Source organism: Peromyscus californicus, unplaced genomic scaffold (assembly GCF_007827085.1).
Source record: "Peromyscus californicus insignis strain IS unplaced genomic scaffold, ASM782708v3 Scaffold_18__1_contigs__length_77618521, whole genome shotgun sequence".
Classification (NCBI taxonomy): Eukaryota; Metazoa; Chordata; class Mammalia; order Rodentia; family Cricetidae; genus Peromyscus; species Peromyscus californicus.
In genome coordinates, this window is record NW_026294480.1 from 25,607,565 (window position 1) to 25,625,836 (window position 18,272).

Sequence of the window (18,272 nt, forward strand, 5' to 3'; positions counted from 1 at the left end):
CTCTCTCCGGAAGAATTCTCAGGGGACCCTTGGTTCCATGGAGAGAAGGGTATGTTTTCCTGGGAATTGCAGACCACAATGATGAGGAATCCAGAGCCAGTGCCCTGGAAAGTGAAGACAAAGAGGGCCGTCTACAAAAATGGAGAAGTGGGTTGTCTTGTATGTTGAGTCCCCCGAGGAGCAGATTCTCCCCGAATGTGGCAAATGCCTGTCATCCAAGCTCTCAAAAGGCTGGGGCAGGAGGATTGCCATGAGTTTGAGGTCAGTACGGGCTGCATTCTGAGTACGGTGCTATCTAGGGCTACACAGCAAGACCCAATCAATCTCAATGAAGGCTGGAGGGGAGGAGTGGAAAAAGAAGAGGAGGAGACCCTACATGAAGATCTGCATGCCCAGAGCTGCTCAGTGAATACCGTCAAAATCAGCCCCTGCGGAGGCAGACAGAGGAAGCAGACCTGGGCAGAGAGAAGAGCTTCTGTATGATGTCATCTCAACAGAGGCCCCAGCGAACCTGGGGAAGCTGGATTAACTCCAGAGTTGCCCCGAATCAGAGCAAGGGCTCTGGATCTTTATTCTGCTTCAGAAGGCACGTGTGCCCTTGGGCCAAGCAGCTCTTTTCAGCCGAGACAGTTCCCAGAGTGCCGATTGCTGACTGATATCCTTGAAGGCACATTTCAGCAAACCGTGCAACCTAGCGTTCAGTGGACCACAGAATGTGAGATATCACAGCCAGGGTGCTGAAGGGAAGGAACACTCCACCAGGACTGGGAGGCATTAGAGGAGAGCTACAAGGACTGTTGGAACCAGGCCAGGAAAAGGTCCCTGCGTCCTGGCATAGCCTCTGTTTCCATTGGTAATTGCGGCAGTAGTGATGTGGTTGACTGGAGAGGGATCCTCCCAGGATTTTTGCCTCCCTGGGATCAGCTTGTCTTACAACTTTCAGGAAAAAAGCGTGACTTGACCACAAAGAAGTTTAGATTTTACAATAAGCTAATAAGGGTCTACTCCCAACTACCCAGTTTCGGTGTGGACTTGGCCCCAGGATACCAGCTCTCAAACTAGTGGCACCACAGCTTTCTAGAAGACGGGATGCTGTCCAGTTATTTGAAGGTCATTTTGGGATAAAGATGAACCTGAACGAACCCTGGTGTAACCCAGCTTTCCTGTGCCTGGGTGTGATTGTAGGGCAAATAGCCACGCCCTGTTCTGTTTCCCTTTCCCTTCAAAGGTGTGCCAGGGCTAGACTGGTAACTTATTGTAATGCATTTTAACCATCAAACCCATTGATATATTCTGTGTGGTCTAGTTGGGTTTTTTTCCTGTGTGTGTGTGTGTGTGTGTGTGTTGTTTTTCTTTTTGTCAACACAAACTAGAGTTATTTGAGAAGAGGGAACCACAACCGAGAAAATGCCTCAGTAAGTCTGGCAAGTCTGTGGGAGTATTTTCTTAGTGATTGATGTTGGGGGGCCCAGTCCATTGTAAGTGGTACCAGCCCTGGGCAGGTAGTCCTGGGATGTAAAATAAAGTAGGCTGAGCAAGCCATGGAGACTAAACCAGCAAGCCCTACTCCTCTATGGCCTCTGCATCAGTTCCTATCCCTAGTTTCCTGCCCTGATTTCCCAAATGATGGACTATAAGCTGGAATGTGAAATAAACCCTTTCCTCCCCAAATTGCTTTTAGTTATGGTGTTTCATCACAGTGATAGACACTCTAAGACAGCATCTAAATTTCAGTTGGCTCTGTGTATGCATGAGCTCATGAATATCACTGGAAAGCAATGCTTGTTTCTCGATATAAGAGACCTATGTTCTTTCACCTCCACATTTCTTCCATTGTTCTGCATTTCCATCCTCCTACGTGTTATGTTTTCTATCCATATCATTTGCTGCTGATGGTTTCAAATGTAAGACGCTTCTTTCCTATCCAGACATGGTGCCAAATGCATGTAATTCTATAACTTCAGAAGTGGGAGGTGGAGGCAAGAGAATCAGAAGTAAAGGTCATCCTCAGATACACAGCGAGTTCAAGGCTGGCCACCAGTACATGAGATCCAAAACAAGAAGAATAAGAAAAAAAAGGATAACAATAATAACTCATGAATTCACAGCAGCCATTGGCTGCCTGTATAAGATCTGTACAAGATCAAGCCAGTCAACACAGAAGGGGAAGAGGATCATGAGCCCCCACACCTAACTGATGAACTATGAACAGCTGATGGCTTCTTAGGGACTGAGAGTCAGTTTTGTTTTGTTTTGTTTTGTTTTTTAAGGGATAGCCCTGGTAGGTTGACTACACTCCAGTCATTGGCCCCACATCAGGAGTACGAATTCTATTCAATGGGTTATTTTAAAAAAAAGAAGAAAACACAAAATTGGGGGTAGGGTAAGGAGGTCAGGGTAGGTGTGGGAGCAGTAGGGAGCGAATAGAATCAAAATACATTGTATGACATTCTCAACAATTAATAAAAATATATATGTATGACTAGGCGGTGGTGGCGCACGCCTTTAATCCCAGCACTCGGGAGGCAGAGCCAGGTGGATCTCTGTGAGTTCGAGGCCAGCCTGGGCTACCAAGTGAGTTCCAGGAAAAGGCACAAAGCTACACAGAGAAACCCTGTCTTGGAAAACCAACATATATATATTGGTTTTCCAAGACAGGAAACAGTCTCTGTGTATCTGTGTAGTCTTGGCTCTCCTAGAACTTGCTCTGTAGACCAGGCTGGCCTCAAACTCACATAGATCGGCCTGGCTCTGCCTCCCAAGTACTGGGATTAAAGGTATGTGCCACCACCGCCTGGCAATAAAAGCATCTTTTTTTTTTTTTTTTTTTTTTTTTTTTTTTTGGTTTTTCGAGACAGGGTTTCCCTGTGTAGCTTTGGGGCCTTTCCTGGAACTCACTTTGTAGCCCAGGCTGGCCTCGAACTCACAGAGATCCGCCTGGCTCTGCCTCCCAAGTGCTGGGATTAAAGGCGTGCGCCACCACACATTTTTAAGGTTAGTTCAGACGTAAGGAGGAGAAGCATTTTTCTGATGGTGCATATGTGTATATTTTCTTTCCTTTCTTCAGTCTTCCTCGCTGTTTCGAAATATCACAGCTCACTCACTTTTTCTGCAGAATGGCCACAATGCTGGGGACCCTGTACACATAGTCTGAAAACTGGAGGCTCCAGTGTTTGTGGGTGACAATGGATTTTTCTGTGTTTGGGAGTCTGATGGGGTAATCTAGAAAGATCTGGGAAGAGACTCTCAAGGAGGGATTATCTAGATCAGGTTGACCCTCTGGGCACATCTTGAGAGATTTTCTTGAGCGATTCAAGTGGGAACATCCATCCTGCATGTGGGTGGCATCGTTACATTGACTGGTACTTGGCCTGAATGAAAAGGAGAAAGCTGAGCACCAGCGTGCATACATTAATTCATTGCTTTCTACACTTGATGGTGGCGGTAATGGGACCGGCTGCTTTGAATTCCTGCTGCATTTGCTTCCCTGAAATGATGGATTGCAACTTGAAGTTATGAGCCAAATAAACCCATTTCCCCTTAAGTTGTTTTTGTCTGGGCATTTTTGTCACAGTAATGGAAAATGACATCTGTGCAAAGAGCAATGCCATCTCCTATTTTGTGAGCACTGAGAAGCCACATGGAAGTCCTCTAGGAGCAGCAGATCAGCTGGTGCCATGAGTGAGTGTTGCTGATAGTGGCATAGCTCCATCAGCCAGCACCCAGTAGTTCTACCCTTGGGCATCATATACAACAAACAAGCACTGAAAAACATAAAGGAGGAGAGGAAGCAAATTCTAGCTGCTGCTGGACACTCTCTGGAAGATGAGGCCATTTACGGTGGATGAGCTGGCTGACGCCACCGCTACCTGTGCCTTCTTATGGTTCTATAGACAGACCTTAGAGTCTTCTTTATGCCAGGCCTTCCTCAGTACCAACTGCGGGTTCCTTGTCTGCATGAGAACATCTTCAGGAAGGTGAAACGATGTGAGAAGATGTCCCAGTTTGATGCTAAGAAGTGGGCAGAGAGCTCTAGGAAGGAAGAGCCTCCGCAGGAAGAGAAGGAGACGCCCAAGGCCAAGTGGAAAGGGAGAAAAAGCTTCTGCCACAGCTCCAGAAGAAAACATGAACAAAGTAGGCACTAGCTGCCAAGCTCAAGACCAAGGACCCTTTGCCCCAGTGTCTAAGAGTACCTTTGGACCAGGTGGCAGTGGCACATGCCTTTAATCCCAGCTTTCTAGAGGCAGAGGCAGGCCGATCTCCATGAGTTCGAGGCCAGCCTGGTTTACAAAGTGAGTTCCAGGAGAGCCACAGTGGTTACACAGAGAAATCCCATCTCAAGAAACTAAAAAGCAAAAAGGAAGAAGAGAGAGTACCTCCAGTTGGATCAATGAAGACACAAGTATTCCAATGGAGACAGCCTTATTGGCACTGCCATATTTGGGGGAGCACTTTGGTAGAGGTGGACGGCTCCTGTGGTGTGGTGATTACTGCTTCCTGAAGAGTTCACTGACACCCTCATGAGTTACAACCTTATCACTGACGTCTTCCAGTGATTAGACAAGCTGAAGAATCACATCTTTGCCAGTATCATCCTCTTTGAACCCAACAATGGCAGTGCCATTTCTGAAGCTTGAGTGTTCAGATACCAGAGGTCCAGATTGGCAGAGAGTCACGTATATAGTGCCAAATAACTCCTGGCAGCAAAGAGACCCAGACCCTGGTTATAGAGTTCTTTTCCTGGGAGGGGGGTATTCAAGCATGTGGGCAAATCCTTCAACTAAGGCAAGATCTTCAAGTGCACATCTCTTGTTGTTGTCTAGCTGCCTGTACCCACCCTGTAAGGAGATGGGAGTCATTAAAGGAAGCTGAATATTGAAAAAAACCCTCACAGATCATCATTTGAACACATTGGATATTTTTTAATTATTTCATTGGCTTTAGGTTTGGTTTCTGAGCTAGAATGCAGTGGATTTATTTAAGAGTGAATGCCATCTGCAATTTCAGTGAGCCCTGGAGGGCCAGACAAAGAGTAGATATTTCATACCTGCCATACAAGCATGACTCATGTGGGTCCTATGCACAGTCACTTCCTTTCTTCCTGTCTTCCATTGCTTTACAGGGTTGCCCATCACCAACAGTTATGAGGACCTGAGTTCAGAGCCCTAGAGCCCACATAAAAATCTGATGCTTAAGCAGAAACAGGTAGACTCCCGGAGCTTGCTGGCCAGAAAATCCAGTAAAATCAGTGAGCAAGAGGTTCAGTGAGAGACCCTTTCTCAAAACATAAGAGAAACAGCAGTAGAGGAAGACAGTTGACATCAACCTCTGGTCCCTACAAATGTACAAATGTTCACACCCACTCATGTGTACCAGTAGGCAAACACACACAGGAACACATACATCACACACACAATGCACACAATATATCCTTATTGTCATAAAGGATATGAATTGTGTTTAGGATAATTGGATGACATTTGATCAAGTAATAGAAACAAAAAAAAGCCCCCATGTTGAGACATCCATACAAGGCAGTGGTAAAGAGCTTGCCCTAGACGGTCAGATTGCTTGCATTTGAGTCCTGGCTCTTCCTGTCATTGAGGATAGAACAGATTAATTACACTCAAGCTACTTAAGATAGATTAACATTTCAGGAAAGGTTATATTTAATGAAAACTGAAGTTATAAATTATAAAAATTTTATTTCATCCAATAGAACATAGGTTATAATTCAAACTACATGCTCATTCTTGGAATGAAAAAGAATAAATCTCATGAATTTTTCTGGCATAATCTTTAAACTAAAATTCAGTGGTATTGCAGGATACAGTAGTCTTCACTTTGTGTGTAGTTTTGACAAACATATTAGAAAGTGGCATTCATTTTCCCAGAGCTTTCTTATAATTCATTGGCATTAAGTCATCACTTATTCTTACCATCCTTACCATTCTTACCATCAAATGTTAACTGTTTTACTCAGTGTGGTAGTTTGAAAGAAAATGGCCTCCAAAGGGAGTGGCATTATTAAGAGGTGTGGCTTTGTTGGCGTGGGTGTGATCTTGTTGGAGGAAGTGTGTTACTATGGAGGCAGCCTTTGAGGTCCTATATATGATCAAGACATACCCAGCAAGACAGACCACTTCCTCTTGCCTGCAAGTCAGGATGTAGGACACTTGGCTACTTCTCCAGCACCATGTCTGCCTGCCACCACCATGTTGCACCATGATAATGGACTAAACCTCTGAAAATGTAAGCCACTCCAATTATATGATTTTCCTTTATAAGAGTTGCCTCGGTCACGGTGTCTCTTCATAGCAATAGAAACCTGAACTAAGACACCCAGTTTGTGATGGTTGCTCATATGCATCCGGTAATGTCTCATTACCTTCACCAACTTCATTGACTCCATCCTTTGAAATAATTTGAAAGGTACTTTGCTGTCATGTTGTAGAATATTATTTTAAGGTGTGTTACATTTGTTTATGCTCTGGAACATTTGTTTAATGATGTAAAGATGTGTTGCATTCCTTTATGTTGCATTTGTTTAACTCTGTGAAGCTGTGGTTCTTTGCCTGTCTAAAACACCTGATGGACTAATAAAGAACTGAACAGCCAATAGCGAGGCAGGAGGATGGATAGGCAGGGTTGGTAGGCAGAGAGAATAAATAGAAGGAGAAATCTGGGAGGAGAGGAAGAAAGAGCAAGAGAACAAGGAGAGGAGGACACTAGGGGCCAGCCACCCAGCCACCCAGCCACCCAGCCAGCCATGGAGTAAGAGTGAAAGTAAGATATACAGAAGATAAAGGTAGAAGCTGAGAGGCAAAAGGTAGATAATTTAAGAAAGACTGGCAAGAAACAAGCCAAGCTAAGATAGGGAATTTATAATTAAGAATAAGCCTCCATGTGTGATTTATTTGGGAGCTGGGTGGCAGGCCCCTAAAAGAGTAAAGAGTAAAAAGCCAACAACAACAACAAAAAAAAACCCATCAATTTGCTTGCTTCCTTCCTTCTTTTCTTCCTTTCTTTCTTTCTTTCTTTCTTTCTTTCTTTCTTTCTTTCTTTCTTTCTTCCTTTCTTTTTTGTGGTTATGATCCTTTAATGGCTGAGTCATTTCTCCAACCTTCATTCTTTTCTTTATTTAATTCTTCCTTTCTTTTTAAGAAAGATCCATTTTTAGTTCTGTGTGTTCATCTGTCTGAATGTGGATATGTGTGTGTGTGAGTACAGGTGTCTGAGGAGGCAGAAGAAGGTGTTAGATTCCCTCCAGCTGGGATTACTGGTAGTTATGAGCTGCCTGACATGGGTGTTGGGAACTGAACTCAGGTCTTTTAAACCCTCTAAACCACGGGGCCACATAACACCCTCCCCCCACCTCCCACAGACACTATACTCATAATTTAAATGATAAGGATAAATCGTATTTTAAAAAACAAAAACAAAACAGATGTGGCGAGATGGCACAGTGAATAAGGCACCTGAGTTTAATCTTCAGGCGCGCGCGCGCGCGCACACGCACACGCGCGCACACACACACACACACACACGCACACGCACACACACACGCACACACACACACAAATACCATTTTAAGAAAACATTCAGAGCACCCTAATATCCTTCACCAAGATACTCCAAGTGTTAAAAACTTACGTATCAGGAGAACAATGTTCAAAATCAGAAAATCAATACTGGAGCATAATTTAAAATAAATTGATTGGTTAATTAATTAATTAATTTTGTAGTGCCAAGGACTACATCCCTAGGGTGTCCTTTTCCTGATGATAGTGAAGGCATAAGCCACATTTCCTTCATCTAACAACTGGGTTAGCAGAGTTTCTTAGGATCTGTTATTTCACCCTAGAAGTTATTTTAGCTACAAGAAAAAAATTAACAATGATAATTGTCAACACACCGTGAATGATCAACATTCTAAATATGTCTGTCTCTCTAAACACACATGGGTAATTATTGAAATGATCATTTTACTCAAATCTTTACCACATACTAGGCATCATTCAAGGTGATTTCCTCAGTACAACTCACATAATTTCTATGCAAACCCTATGAGGTAGTGTCTTAAGGTTTCTATGGCCATGATGAAACACCATGACCAAAGCAACTTGGAGAGGAAAAGGTTTATTTGGCTTACACTTCCACATCACTGTTCATCATTGAAGGAAGTCAGGACAGGAACTCAGACAGGGCAGGAACCTGGAGGCAGGAGCTGATGCAGAAGCCATGGAGGGGTGATACTTACTGGTTTGCTCCTCATGGCTTGCTCAGCCTGCTTCCTTATAGAACCCCGGACCACCATCCCAGGAATAGCACCACCTACAATGAACTGGTCCCTCCACCATCAATCACTAATTAAGAAAATGCCCTGTAGACTTGCCTACAGCTTGATCTTATGAAGGTATTGTCTCATTTGAGGGTCCGTCTTCTCAGATGACTACAGTTTGGGTCAAGTTGACCTAAAACTAGCAAGCACAGGTAGACTCTATTATAGTCCCATTTTACAGCGGAAGAAACAAAAGTACATATACATTTAAGTTCATGTCCCCAGATGTCCTAACTATGTTGTAGCAGAGCTGGAATTCAGGATGGGCAGTCTGATTCTGCAGCCTGTCCTGTCTCTGTGGAAGACGCCTCCTGCCTTACACCACCATTAATTTTGCATTTGAGCTAAATTAAGACTTACAGAGAGGTGGGTTTGGTTTTTTTTTTTTTTTTGCTTACTTTATTTTCTTTTTATTATTGTATTTGTGTATATGACACGTGTGCCTGGGGCGGTGCACATCAGAGGATGTTCTCTTCTTCCATGAGGGCTCAGGAATTAAGCTCAGGTTCTCAGGATTGCACAACAGGTGCTCTTATCCACTAAGTAATCTCCGAGCACTTTTTTTTATTTTTTATTTTTATTTATTTTTTTGGGGGATGGCTGGCTGCTTCTCTTTTTTACCAATGGGTAGAACTTTATTTTTCTGAGGGAAAAGTTGGGACATAAAATGGAATGTTGAAACATCTCTAATTGGCAAGACACCTCGGGGAGTTATTGTTAAGGGCATTAGATTCATTAAGAGACTAGGACCTTGCACCTGGCTCTAAAGAGGGAATTATTTCAGCTGGTCCTTTGGCCACATGTGTTTGGCCTCTTGTCATTTGCTAAAGATATGACAACATGCTCTTTGCTTGGGTTTGCAGCTAGGAGACGTGTGTGTGTGTGTGTGTGTGTGTGTGTGTTTTCCCACCTACCTCGGGAATGCAGCCAGAAAAAGCAGTGGCATCCAGGAGCCATCTGGGAATGCTTCCTGAACCTGCTCTAAATTGGGGCACAGAGCCAGCTGCACACTCACAAGCTTCAGAGTTCACCTGGATTAGACTCACTGCAGAGGATTTATCACCAAAAGAGATTTATCTGGGATGCCAGCTGTCTGGGAAGCAGCTGAGGGGCAGCTATCAGTTTAGCAGGTGAGGTGTGGAGCTGAGGGGCTCCTTGACCCTGCCACTGCCAACCTCTAGAAGTCTGGGTACATCCCTCACTTTGATTGCTTCCAGATGTTGGTTGCCTACTGGAGAAATGGGGATAATGGGTACCTATGCTCAGGAGACATCAACCCAACCTTCTGGCTTGCTTAGAGGAAGCATAGAGACATGTGAGAACCACTTCATGCTATTTATTTAGGCAATGGAATTGGAGTCCTATCCGAGAGCAAAAGCATAGTCAAGGGAGAATAACTAACTAAAGCGAGTGTAGTTGACAGGAAAGTTAAGGGAAAGCAAGGAGGTGAAGTATGCCAGAGGTAGCAAGAGCAGGGAGCCATGGCTACCCTGAGTGGGAATAAACATGAGGAAGGACTATTTACAAAGACAGTGTCTGTGAGTAGCGGGGGTGGGGGGGGGGGGTGGGGTGGGGGTGGGGGGCTGATGCATGCCTGTAATCCTCACACTCCAGATGAGGAGGAGGAGGGTGGAAAGTTTGGATCCAGCCTAGGCTACATTGCCAGACCCTACCTCAAAATACAAAAGAATAGTAACAAGAGAGGGTGCATGAAACAGCAGATTAGAAAGGTTCCTGATAGGAACTGTGACCTTAGGGAGAAAAGCAGATCACATTATCAACCTATAACCCAGAGGAGAAGTTGGGGGTGGGGGGTGGGGTCAGATGCCTTCTCCTTGCTTTCCCGCCTCCAATCTTTGGCCAGTGCTCAAACCCAGAGAGAAAGCAGAAGGTAAAGGAGCAGAACACGAGGCCCACTGATACATCCAGGGGCCTGGAGCTGGGCGGGGGGGGGGGGGGGGGGGGGGGGGGGGGAATGGTGGGCATCAGTGGAGGGTGAACAGGGATAGTCCAGCCCAGGAGCCACACATTAGCATGATTTTAAGTGGCTTGGTTTTGACACGTTGGCTTTTTAAAGGTCTCACCTTATGAGCAACTAAATATGCTTGCTACAGACTGCCAGGCAGGAGAAATCAACCCAAGAACAAATCATGCCACATATGACAAGGACAAAATGCTGTTAAGATAGATGTCTTTCCCCCCCACAAATCAAGGAGCCTAGAACTAATTAAAAAACAGAGCACAATACTTAGTTTTCAAATGTTATCTAACTTTTACAAGTACCATGCGATTAACTAGCTGGTATGTGTGCTTTTCCTCCTATTATCCGGCCACAGCTCTATGAGATTATTATTAATCACCAATTTCTTCAACAAATATTTTCTGTGCCAGTCACTTCTCTAAACCAGATAAATATACTATTTCCTCTCATGAAGCGTGCTCTCTGTCTGAGAAAAAGTAAATATTAAGTGGATAGTTTCACCAAGAGTTAAGAGCAGTTGAAACAAGAGTTTTAATATAAAAGCACTGTCATGGAATAGTGTGTCTAGCCTAACCTGGGGAAAACAGCTTTCCTGAAGGACGTGAGAGTTAGTCAGAGTCCTGGAGAAGAAGAAGGAACTTGAGGAAGGGCAAGATGAGAGAGGAAAACATCACTCATGGCAAAGGAAACAAAAGGCCCAAGTTCTGTGGGATGAAACAGCCTCGTGGTCCATTGGAAGGACAGAAAGGCAAAGAACACTTCTGACGTTGGGAAGTCAGGGCCTCTAGCATTTAGAACAGAGTGGTCAAGACTATAAGTACTCACGGAAGAACTGAGGGGACATAGTTTTGAGAATTGAGAGGCAAAGGTCTTTGAGAGTTTTGGTTTAGACAGCGGGGGATAGCTGTGTTTTATTTCCTGGGGTGGCCCATAATAGAGCAGTTTTCAGAGAAAAAAAATCATGAATTCGGCTTGTAGTTAAGGAGGCAGAGGAACCTGAGGGGTTTGTAAGTAAAGAGATGTCTCCTTCATGAGGAAGAGGGAGATTGGTCTGATTCAGGGAAGTCCTATCAATCTGGAGAATTAAGAAGGAAGGTTATTTTTAGAAAAGACAATGAAGTCCAGAAATTTGACCTTAGTAGAGAAGATAATAAATAAATAGTAGAGTGGATAGGCCATAGAAACAAATATTGGACATTGTTACACTTAAGATGGGCAACTGAAAAGTCACCATCTACCAAGGTTTCTATATCCTTCCTATGAGCATTTCAACAGACAGTACCAACTCAGGGCAGGACAGCTTTCGTGCTGGATTGGAGCCCTCCCCCCCATCCCCGCCCCCGCCCCCGCCCCCGCCCCCATAGTTGCCACCCAGGGACAAGAGTGTTTAGATAAGCAAGTGGGGGAAGTGTCAGGACATTGAGTTCCTCACACTACTCCTGACCGTGAGCTGTGAGGTTACACGTGTTGTGATCAAATAAACAGACTCCACTAGAGACAGCTGCTGGGGAGGCTGGGACGTCGGTGGAAGTCGGGAGTGCAAAGGAATGTGAAGAGCGGCTGAGGACACGGGGACACTTGTTGGCTGTGGGGGTAGGAGTGCTGGTTGCCACAATGGTTTGGGAACATACAAGAGGAAACCACCTCAGGGTCTAGACAGGGGCATTTCAGTGACAAGTCCATGGTAAAGGGGGATAACCAAAGGCTTACAGGGGGGCACGGACCCATCGAAAAGCGAAGGTGTGAGCACTTAAGTTTCCCATGCCTCCCGCAGGCTGCTGAGCGCTCTGGCAACAGCACTCAGTTGATGTGCAGAAAATAGAAAGCATGGATATGATGGTGCCAGAGCAGCCTCCGGCGACTGTCTGCCAAGTGTTGACAATTGTACTCTCAGGATGTGTGTGGTCATCCAGCCGGGAAGGAGGGAGGGTGTGGGCAAGGCAGAGAGCTGAGGGTTGCATCACCGAGTTGCATCTGGAACCAGCTTTCCCAAGGTCAACCCCACAGTCATTAACAAATCCTAAACTTGTCTCCAATTTGTGCCATTAATTACGACCCCTGAACTTCCGGCTGCTTGGTATCCAAGCCTTTCTTTCTTCAGCCTTCTGAGTTCAGGCGTCTGCATTCTATGGTTCTGTAGGAGAACCAGAATAAAAATGGGGGTAAAGAAAAAGACTCTGGAACAGTCTGAGCATCCGGGCTCTGTTTTCAGGGCTGTGCCCCGTCCAGACAGCTGCTGGCTCCCCAGCATCCGATCGCGTCACCCTAGTTCCCACCACGTTCGGATATGCTTCCTTTGGGACCCTTTGCTTTGGATTTGAATCAGGATTGGCCAATTGGCTGGCCAGCGGTGGTGCACGCTTTTAATCCCAGCCTCAGGAGGCAGAGGCGGGAGGATCTCTGTGAGTTCGGGGCCAGCCTGCTCTACAGAGCAAGTTCAGGGACATCCAGTGCTACAGAGAAACCCTGTCTCTAAAAACCAAAAACCAACAACCAAAAATGAAAAAAAAGAAAGGAAGAACGAGATTTTCCAATTAACAATTCCATGAACAAATAGGTTTGCTTTTATAATAGATTGTTAGCCTTTGCTAGGAAAACAAAAAACAAAAAAACATGCTCACCTACAGTAAAGTAAGTTTGAGAGACTTTATTCTGTGACCCAGGCAGTCACATCTGTTAAACTGTTTGATCTCTAAAAGCACTTTTTTTTTTTTGCAGTTTCATGCTGGAGATACAATATTGATAAGCTGAGTGACATTCTGACTGATAGCAGAGATTTCAAAAGAGTGTAATAAGAAAAATAACATTCTTTGAGGAGCATTTGGAATTTATCATAAGGAATTAATTTATAAGTGGGCTGCCCTCATTGGAGATTAATCATCTCCTCTGGGCCATGGAACAGAGGTATGCATCTACCTATCTGTGGGAGGGAGAGTGAATGACCTTAATTCTTGAAGCCGGCCCACAGTGTGGGATGTAGATGGAGTCCTGAGTGAATGTGTGTTGCTGATGTGAGCATGACCACGTCAAGGACCCCAATGCCTCAAACCAATGCGAATGGCAAAGTCTTCCCCAGGTCAGGCTCAGGGAAAGGGCAAAGCCTGTGTATAGGTGTTGACAGGGTATTCAGAAAGTGTGGACTGCATCTTCCTCCTCCAGGATGTTTACGGCCTGGAAGACTGCTCGCTCCCCTCTAAGAGGTAGACTCTGTACCTCTTACTGAGATTAGCTAAACCAGCTGCCTCCTCATGTAGCTATGTACAAGAAACCCACCCCCTTCCACCTGCAGTATATATTAAACCTGATGATCTATTAAACCAGCTGCTGCTGTATCTCCACAGAGCACACGGCCCACCTGATACACGTTTTCTGTACCTGTGGCTGTCCTTTCTTCATTGCCCCAGTCAGGTTTCCAAGGCCCAGTCACACAGGTTACAGCAACTTGGTAGTACTTAGCATTCCAGCGCTCCGGAGGCTGAGGCTGGAAGACTGAGAATTTGAGGTCAGTCAGAGTTACCTATCAAGTTCGAGGCCATCCATCCTGGTATGGGGGGGGGGGGGACTTCTTCCTAGGTAATGAACAAACCACACTGAAGAGGTCTCCCTTTGGAAGACTGGAGAGGTGGTTCAGCAGTTCAAGAATGCTTACTGCTCTTCTTAGAGGATCTGGGTTCAGTTCCAAGCATCACCATTAGGTGATTCACAACGGTCCATAATTCCAATTCCAAGGGATCCAATTCCCTTTTCTGGAGTTGATGAGCACCAGATACACACATGGTACACATACATATGTATAAGCGTTCACATGCATGCATAAGATAAAAATAAGTAAATCTTTAAAAATAAAGGGGGCCTCCTCTGGGCTCTAAAATTCTGGGATCTTTTTGCTTGTTAACACCTGTTTGGCTTTCATTTTTTAAAAGTATGTTTAAAATTTTCATACAATCTAATTTGATCATCTTTATTCCCTCACTATTGTGTGTAACTCCTCCTAGTTTCCCATTTCTCTACCCCCAACTTCATGTCCTCCTCCTTTTTTTTTTTTTTTTAAATCAATCGATTCCAATTTGAACTGCTCATAAACTCCTGGATGTGTGGGACCACCAACTGGGGTGTGGTCAATTCACTAGGAGCCATGCTCTTAAAACGGTCTTTCCCTCACCCCCAAACTATCAACTGTCCATTGTGCTTCAGTAGGTATGGGGGCTCACAACCCTCTTCCCACTCCATGCTAGAATGTTGGCTGGCCTGATCTTGTGCGCTGTCCTTCATGAGTGCAGAAGTTCTGTCATGTCCAGATGACACTCTTTGCTCTGCTCCTCCCCAACCTCTGGCTCCTACGATCTTTCCATCCCATTTTTTTTGAAATGGTCCCTGAACTTTAGGGGTGTGTGTGTGTGTGTGTGTCAGATGTCTCATTTGGGGTTGAGTACTACAGTGACACGTTCTCTGTACTTTCACCAATTGTGAATTTCTACATTAACCACCATCCACTGCAAACAGAAACTTCTCTGATGAGAGCTGTACTAATCTGTATGAGTTGAGAGATAAAAATTATACTATATCTACTTAGCAGAATGATAATAATAGGTTCATCCCTGGAGCCCGTGAGCTCTCCCCAACCATGGGAGAGATTTCAACCAGATTTTCAGTGTCATGCATTTGCTTCCTCCTGTGGAGTGGGCCTTCAATCCAAGCAGAAAGTGGTTGGTTACTTCCATAACAGTTGTGCCACTGTTGTGCCCATACGCCTATCTTGCCATGCCTTTCCTTATGGCACGTCACATGGTTCACAGCTGACTCCCCCAGCCATCTGAACAGCAACTTCCAGTATTATGAAAGCCATGAGCGTTCAGTCTTTGCTTCTTCCCACTTTATCTCCATGTGATCTAATCATTCAAACCACAACAGCAAGCTACTTATTTAAAGACAGTCTAAACCCTATGGGGTGACACACACTTGTAATCTCACCACTAGGGACACAGAGATGGACAAATCACCACAAATTTGAGGTCTGTGATGATTAATCTTCACTATCAGTTTGACAGGATTTAGAATCACCATGGAAACACACACCTGGGTCTGTCTATGAAGGTGTTTCTAGAAAGATTTTAGAAGGCAAGACCCATCCTGAATGTATGTGACACCGTTCCCTAGGCTGGGGTCCCCAGCTGAATAGAAAGGAGAAAAAGCTGAGCAACAGGCCTCACCTGTCTCCTGCTTGCAAACACAACGTGGCCACCTTCCCCATGCTCTTACTGCCATGCTTCCTGTGCCACGCTGGACTGGAACCTTCACCTAGGAGCCAAAATAAATGCTCCCTTCTGGAAGTTTCTGTTCTCAGACATTCTGTCACAGCAACAAAACAGTGACTAGGGACTGGAGAGAGGGCTCAGAGGTTAAGAGCACTGGCTGTTCTTCCAGAGGTCCTGAGTACAATTCCCAGCAACCACATGGTGGCTCACAACCATCCAAAATGAGATCTGGTGCCCTCTTCTGGCCTGCAGGGATACGTGCAAACAGAACACTGTATACATAATAAGTAAATAAATCTTTAAAAAAACAAAAAACAGTAACTAATACAAGGTCAATAGTTTACACAGGGAGTCTTAGGCCAGAGCTACCTAGTGAGATTTTTGTCTCAAAAAAGCAATAAATAAATAAATAAATAAATAAATAAATAAATAAATAAATAAATAAAAATAAAAGTAGTTTAAGTTATTGGCTTTATTGATAAGCACATCATAATAAGGAGAAGGAAAAGATTCATTTTCCCTGAAGACATGAAAATTTTAACATTAAAGAATCCATATGTTCTCCTATTAGCCAGAATGAGATGAACGCCTTGAGTTAAGTAAAATCCAGCCAAGACCGTGATCATCTGGGCTCCATCAAGACAGCTGAGTAGAAAACCACTCAGATGGGCAACTGGTCTTTGTTTTTTACTGCATGTAACCTTTCAAGTTCACCTTAGCATCTCACCCAAGGTTCTAATTTCTGTGGGTTTCATTGACTGATGATGCCCTTGCAGCCAGCAAAGATGCAAAATGCATTTTGACTACCTCACTAACTGACACACCATGTGGAGAGGATGCACACGGGGACGTATCATGTGTTCCTGGTGATGTCCTTCGCTACGGAGGCAACATGTAAGGCACTTTAGCTGTGCACACTTGGTGACAAGCTGAAACTGGCAGTCGTGTGGCTGTTGTTCACACACGCTTCTCATTTGAAGAGGAATTTAATTTCTTTGGAAGTGCTACCGTATCTATGTTCTCTTTAGGGACCCAAGAGCCGAATGAGACCTTTAGTGGCAAGTAACATTATTGTCACTTTAGAGAACCTCACCCCAGGTCATGCCCGCGCTTCCTTGTGTTGTGATTGGTCTCAGAACACAGTGCTTGCTCTCCGTTGTCTTCCCAGATGAATTGTCATTTCTGTCTCCACGTTCCAAGCACCAGTAAAGACAGATGCTAAGATTGGCAAAAGAGATAAGGAGTGAAGAAATACGTTTAGAAGAAAGGAAACAGCACACATGAGTGATAGATTTCTTTCTATAATTACCTTTTTTAAGATGATTTAGTGAAGCTACTTAGAAGTAAAAATAGCGTGTGACTGACTTGAAAGTGACGCCTTCTCCCTCAGCTGCGTAGAACAGAACAAGGATGATCAGCAGGGGAGCCGGGATGGGATTGATGATGTACTGTGCACAAAATCAAAGACGTAGCAAGCCGCTTACCTATGGAGTCACGTGTCTGGATACGCAGTGATTTGATTAAATTGTCCCAAGTCTTGGAAAGTACAACTGTTCTATGCAGCAGAAGCCTCAAGCCAGAGAAGATTCACTGCTAAGTCTCATCTCTGGTCTACAAAATGAAGACAAATTATAAGAAATCAAAACAACCCCCACTTCCAAAAATAACCCCTCTGTGCCTATGTGACTACTACAGTTGCTTCTCTTAGAGATTCTGATGGCTAGGGACAGGTTATGCTAGCCAAAACTAAACTTCTTCTCTATTCTCTCTTCCAAGTTTTAGTAGATCAGTGTTGCTGGCACCCTAATTCTGAGGAGCAAGCAAGCTCAGAAATAAACCAAATGTCCTCGTCACCCACAGGAACCTATTGGACTGGGCTGGGGGAGTGACTCAGATAGTAAAGTGCTTTCCTCACATGAGTGAGGCCTTGGATTTGAACTCTAGAACTCTCTGGAACTGGCTGTGTGGTACACACCTGTAATCCTAGTACTCAAGAGGTGGAGGCAAAAGATGAGGAATTTGGCCCTGCTACACGACATTTTTGTTTTGAAAAACAAAACAGGATCTATTGGATCCACACTACATTCTGGAACCCTTTTACAAAAAGCATTGAGTTATATATATATATATATATATATATATATATATATATATATATATATATATATATATATATTGAACATAATAAATAATATGTGAACTGTACTTGCTAGTATAGAATTGACTTTTCCTGCCAAAATGTATGAAAAAAATTAGTAATCAATGGTTTCTTATTATAAGTGGAGAGCTGAGAATCAAAGTAATAAAATAATGGATTGGCGTGGCTGTCTTAATCAATCAGAGTGTGATTTTTGTAATGGTGAGCCCACCCAGGAGAAAGTCAAAACATCTGCATATGTGGAAATACTAGACAGCTCTGAAAAGACAAAGCACATTTATCCAGGTTCCAACATCATGCTGATGCCTCTCATGGAACATCATTCCCGTTATGTGTAAGAGAGAAAGAACTTAAATCTTTCCCTGGACATACCTTTTATAGAGCATCCGTCAACTGTAGGTTCATTTTCTATACTGGCTCATAAAAGATTTGGCCTGAGACCAATACATATTAGAAAGTTTTCATCAGGGTTTAAACTAAAATCTGTCACTGCTGTGATCAGGTATTGGAGTGTGAGCCTGGACTGCTTTTATCTGG